Consider the following 6000-nt stretch of genomic DNA (forward strand, 5'->3'; position numbering starts at 1 on the left):
TTTTGCTGTTTGGGTTGCAGATGTGGCACAACCTCACCAGACACGTGCTCTGGTCATTGCTGGGCAGGAAATACGACTTCGCATGAAAATCTTAGATTACACAGAACAAGAGAAAGGAAATGGAGAATTATAAGGGTTTTTGCTTTTTAACCACCTACATAATAATTTCTAACTAGGCGTAAAAGATCACAAGACTATTACTACTGTTTCTACTACTAATAGCAATCCCCAAGCGTTCAACCTCAATACTGTAGGACAAAACAATAACTGGCATATTGATTTCACACTAGTGTGCAGGACATTTGGCAATACTCCTTCTCTTGCAGATTAAAAGCCCACTGATAGCATGTCATCTCCAAAGTCCAGATGGAAATCACTTTGCTATCAGCAGTTCTTAAGTGCATGGGAAGGTGTCCCTGCCCATGGCAGGAGGGTTGGAACTAGATGATCTTTAAGGTGCTCTCCAACCCAAACCATTCTGTGATTTAGAGTATTTAAACCAGTACTCTGTGTCAAATAATCAAGTTACTGAATGTTTGGAAGCTCCACTAGAAAGACACAAAGTCCAAAGCCATCATGTTAACCCATGAAGCGCTGACTCTGCATATCCCATCTTCACAGGCAAGAAGTTTGGCTCACTTTCCACACCTGCCAGACCTAGCAACTGATCTACGTTAAGTACACTGAGCTTTCAAACATCTGTAAGAGCTTAATGTTACTGTCTCTGAAGAAGCTAGTATTAGTCTAGTCTCAAAGGATTATACAGGGGTTTGGGGTTTTTATTGAGAAGTGTAAGTATGAAAACTGATGCTAAACAGGTTATACAAAACAGAAAATTAATTCTTACATTTTCTCTAATATGGGAGATCCCTGACAGCCAGTGGAATTATATATATAAACTAGGGATAACTTACAAAGTGCTGGTGTTACTAAGCAGTAAGGTAGCTGCATTAGCACCAGGGGAATCAGCAGGTAATACACCCTCATAGCGGAGTCAGTATTTTCCTGAACAATTGCAGTAACTTCAAAGGAAATAAACTCCTTTTCCCAATTTGGGTACCTACGAAGCACTCTTGTTTCTTCAGGATTTCTCACCTTTGTCTTGAATCTCAGACTCCAAGTTAAAAATCCACATGGATTTTTATCAGAATTTCATTTTGATGTTGACTTGCCAAGCTCAGAAAACACGCATTTGAGCTTTTGGGAAGCCAGGTGTCCAGCTGGTTGGCAACACATTGGCACTGAAAAGAGAGTTTGTTACAGAAGAGAACTCTGTGAAATTTATTAAACTCAGGCAAAGCAATATGCAAACTGAAATTCCATGAACATTCCATGTTTTTCACTTCAATAAAACACAGGAGTGGCAAAGCAGCAAGGATTCAACACCCGCCTGTGCTGCTAATAAAATAAGGTAGCTTTGGCCAAGTATGTTGCTGTCTATGCGACAGAACAGAGAATAACCTATGACAAATGATAAAGCACTACTTCCTTCACCCCTGCTACGTGTCCTAGGCCAACTAACGTCGTTCAGCTTTCCACTTTGGCGGTCTTCCACTCCTCAACCTTCTGTAAACCCATCATGATAAAGATGTTGTTCTCCATTCCCTTTCTAAACAAGGCTTATTAAAAAATAATAATAAATCATAGTAGCAGAAGAATCCCTTCGCTGTATGCAGTGGTTCAGGAGATCTAAACATAGTCCAAGTGCTAAGCTGGGCAGTGGGGACACAGGAGAGATCTATGGCTGGTGATAAGAACAAAGACAGTAACTCCGTGCTCTTCAGTTTCTGAAATTCAGACTGCTGAATAGGACCCTCATGAAGGACAATCCTACTAACACACTGTGACCTGTCACATTGGCTCCTCCTCAGATGAGATTAAGGTTATTCTTGCTGCTGAATTTCTTTAGCTGCTTGAGCAACTTTTTCCACAGTATCCACCTTCTTTCCCTTTCTGTGGCAAGAGCAAGCACAAGTGGAGAGGGGAGAACACGGAAGAATTAAAGCCCAGTTTGCTTCTGAAGCAGTAGTGCCTTTGCTTCATGAGCATGGTTTGCTGCAAGTGCCTAGTCCTTCCACTCTAGCTATTTTATCCAACATCCAAAATTAAGAAGCTCTCCAGGGAGACCTGGTGAAGCCCAGCAATGTATTTTTAGAAACTAATGAAAAAAAAAATCGGTGTCAAGGAGTACCACAGAAGTAAGAGCAACAATAAGAAAATGGGAATAATCCTCTATCGATAGTCCCTTGGTTTTAAAAAAAAAATAAATAAATTTCAAGAGTTACTTAGCTGTTCTGCAATGACTAATTGAAAGATCTGGATGCAGATTAAAAAAAGGCAAAAAAAAAAAAAAGCAGCAGCATAAGAAGGAAAAAAAAATACTCTGTGGTCTGAAGTCTGCCTAGAGTGTATAGCATTATAGTCTTAGTGTCAAAAAGTCTCTAAATATTAAGATTGCTGAACCAAGTAAACTTACTTAAAAGGTAAGCCTTTATAGAATACTACATTAATACTAATTAATTTGAAAAATAGAAAATAAAACCTTAACGATAGTCCTCTCATTTCAGAAACCAGTCTTGGATGTGAAATTATAATTAATTAAAAAAAAAAAATCATTCAGAGTACAAGGCACCACAAAGTAAGTGTAAAAATCTTTATGGTATAAAACATTATAAAACTGTCAGGAATTAACACACAGTGATAAAAGGGAACAAGCCATTTCTGAGAGGTTGTTTGCTTTTTTTAACCGCAGCACCAAACAAACGTTTAGAAAAAAGTCATCTTATAAAAGCCTGTAAGCCTATTACTGGTTTAGTCTGTCCATCTGTAACAGGTACAATAAAAAAAAATCAGCACACTCCTCAATTTATGTCTTTTTTTCCTTCCCTCCACAGATCTCCAGTGGTACAAAATAACAAGACTCGGTGCCAATATAAATCTGAGACAAAAATGCAACTATAATAAGAAAGCTGCTTTATCTATAAATAAAACAAGACTGCAGTAGTGACACTATTACTACAGCTTTAGAAACCTGAACTGTACCAGCATTCACCTAATTCATTTTCCATGTCTGCTAAAAGCTCACAATTTTTGCACACCCTCAAATGCAAAGAAAACAACCAACCCCCCACCTTACACACCATGTGTGGAGACACGGGATGTACATGGCTAATAATCTGAATTTGTGGTTATTGCCTCCTTCCCACACAGGCCAAAATAGTTACAACTATGCAACTGTGTCAAGTCGTAACTATATAAAGTGCAGTAGATTATGCTTATGGTTGGGTAAGTGTAATATACAGACCACCTCGTAAAACTACTTTTTAATATCCAGGACTTGTAGCCCAATTGCTTCCCTCTCCACCAACTACGGCATTTGTAATACTGTACTACAGTTCTACCTATAAAATTCAGCCCTTTATTAGGGACAAATTAGACAGTTCCCAGTAACTTAGTAACAAAATAACCTATGATTACAAGTCCACAGGTTTATGTACCCCATCCCACTTTATTCATGCAAATGAGACTTCTAACTTCAACTGGATTAGCCACGTGTTTTAAATTAAGTATATACACAAGTGTTTGTAAAACCTATGTCAAAGGAGAGAAATATAAAAAGCAGTTTTACTCTGAAGATACAAGCTGCTTCAAGACTCCAACTCAGAGGATACAGAGCTGCTTTTGGTTAGTTACATATAATCTTACCTATAATATCAGAAGCTCTAGGCTAACAGAACACAGGGGGACAGGGTTGGGGATTTCTTGTTATTCCCCAGAGCGGGGCAGGCCTGCATACAACCCGAGCACTTCCAGAGGCGAGACCTCCGCTGGCACCACCGTCCCTCCAGACCGCCACAGGCCGCACAGCCAGCGCACTTCTGCCTCCCCACTCCCTCCCAAACCCTCGACAGCAAAAGGACTCCCTGTTCAACTGCCACCGCGACTGGCTGTTCGGCACCAAACCCGGGCCAACACGGCCTTTGAGAGGGACAAGTCCTGAGGGAAAACAAGGTTTGGGTTGTTCTGTGACAACCCCCACCTCCTGCCCCACTCGCGCCTCAGTCTCCACCCGCCCGTGTGGACCAGACCCCACGGGCCTCACACCATGAGGCAACGGGAAGCTTTCTGTCCCTCCAAAGCCTTCAACTGTACCAGCCCCGCCTCAAGCGCTGCCCCTGCACTGACGCGTAGGGTAACGAGGGGGACCCAGAACCGGGGGAAGAGAAAACGGGGCACAAGAAAACAGAAAAGAGAGAAACCCCAGCGACCTCCGGCCCCGCGGGCAGGGCTGGGACACCCCCTCCCCACCCCCGGCGCATGCGCACACACCGCCCCGCAGGCCGCCAGGGCCGCAGAGCAGTGCGCACGCTCAGTGCGACCCAGGCGGCGCAGGCGCAGGTGTCTGTTCGGCGCGCCGAGCGATCGTGCGCATGCGCACTGCCCCGCCGGCGGCGGCGGAGGGTGCCCAACGCCTGCCTCTGCGGGGCCGCCGGGGGAGGCGCAGTGCGCCTGCGCGCCCGAGGCGGGTCTGCGAGCGCGAGCCCGCGCGGCCGCCCTCCCCCACCGCCAGGCCGCGGGCCCAGGGGCATCATCATCATCATCATCATCATCCTCCTCAGCACCATCATCATCATCATCATCATCATCCTCCCCGCCCGCCGCGCCCCTCCCGGGCAGGGACCCGGCTGCCCCCCCCCCCGCCCCCCCGGGACTCACTCGCCCCCGCCCACCGCCCCTGCGCAGCGCGCCGGGCTTACCGTGCTGTGCGGGGCTGGTCCGGGGGGCTCGGGGCTCCGGATTCAGCCGGTTTCGGCTGGGTCGGTCCCGGCGTCACACAATGAAATCAGCGCCTCCGATCATTAATTCTCATCATGATCGTGACGTCAGCGCAGACAGCGGCCAATGGGAGCGTAAGATCAGCGCCGGCCGGGACAGTGCTCGCCCCCGCCCCTCGCCCGGGGGGGCGCGCCGTGCGGGCTGCGCCGGGCCGAGGGGCCGCTGCGGGGAGCGGCCGCCACAGCGACGGGGCCGCCACGGCGGGCGGGGGGAGGCAGCGCCGCGCTGCTCCCCAGCCCCTCAGCGACGGGGGCCACCTCGCCGCGCCCGCCGCTCCCTCATCGCGCAGCCCCGTCCTCCCTCAGGCCGCCCGGCCTGGCCCCCCGGGGCAGCTCTGCCCCTCCTGAGGTGCCTCCCGCTCACCTGCCCGGAGGCCCGGGGCACCCCCTGTTCGTGAGGCCGTGCAGCATCCCCGCCTGCGGGCAGGTAGCGGTGGGCGCCATGGGAATGCCTACGGAGCCGTGGAAAGCAATACCAGCGTTTTCAGGGAGAAATAAAGAGTGAATAACCAGCTACATAAAATGTACTGTGTTTTACAACTGTTTTATTGTGCTGCTGTGGGCAGACAAGTAGGTGTGTCTGGTAAAATCTGAAAACGTCCATGAAGGATCAGGCGTTCAATTACGTCAACATGGCAGTGAAGAAATAAACTTTTTACTGCTTGGGGTGAATGCATTTGGTCTGGGAAGAACGGAAATGTGGTCTCCAGGTGGCCAGCACGAAGCCGGTACCCTCATGGAGGCCAGACACCTCGCCTGGGTCTTGGCCGGAGTTTGTGGTTGTACGAGCACCACAACACAAACCATGCTCGCTCGTGACGCTGTGTAGTTAACGGCAGTCCCGTACAACCTGGTGCATCCATGCCAGCCCTCCTTCCAGCTCGGTTTCCCATCCGAAAGGAAACCCAGTCAACGAACAAGGCGGAAGTCCGATACCGCTCGTCCGTACTGATGGATTATGTGATAGAAATCACGTAACGTCATTATTTACTGGCTTGGCTGTAGGAGCACTGAGAAGTCTGAATCAGATTTGAGGCCTTGTTGTGTTAATTACAAAGCCTCTAGATATGCTGTGTCTCTATCCTGAATAGTTTACACTGTAAGTCACAATGTTAAAATATTAAAACACGTAATTAATTTTGTGCAATGACTTTAATGAGAACTA

At 47.8% G+C, this 6000-nt stretch overlaps 1 protein-coding gene across 5 annotated transcripts in view; it reads right to left on the reverse strand.

The window, feature by feature from the left end:
• HDX (highly divergent homeobox) overlaps positions 1–4887 on the reverse strand; it is a 45431-nt gene extending 40544 nt beyond the window's left edge. For 2 of the 5 annotated variants that reach the window (XM_075763061.1, XM_075763057.1), the window contains exon 1: positions 4758–4887. The gene's annotated coding sequence lies outside the window, so the exon portion shown is untranslated. Of the gene's footprint in view, positions 1–4268; positions 4309–4757 lie in introns of those variants that run through there. The other 3 variants (XM_075763062.1, XM_075763058.1, XM_075763059.1) reach the window with 2 other exon arrangements.
• Positions 4888–6000: the final 1113 nt, after the last annotated feature.

Source organism: Balearica regulorum, chromosome 11, assembly GCF_011004875.1.
Source record: "Balearica regulorum gibbericeps isolate bBalReg1 chromosome 11, bBalReg1.pri, whole genome shotgun sequence".
Taxonomy (NCBI): domain Eukaryota; kingdom Metazoa; phylum Chordata; class Aves; order Gruiformes; family Gruidae; genus Balearica; species Balearica regulorum.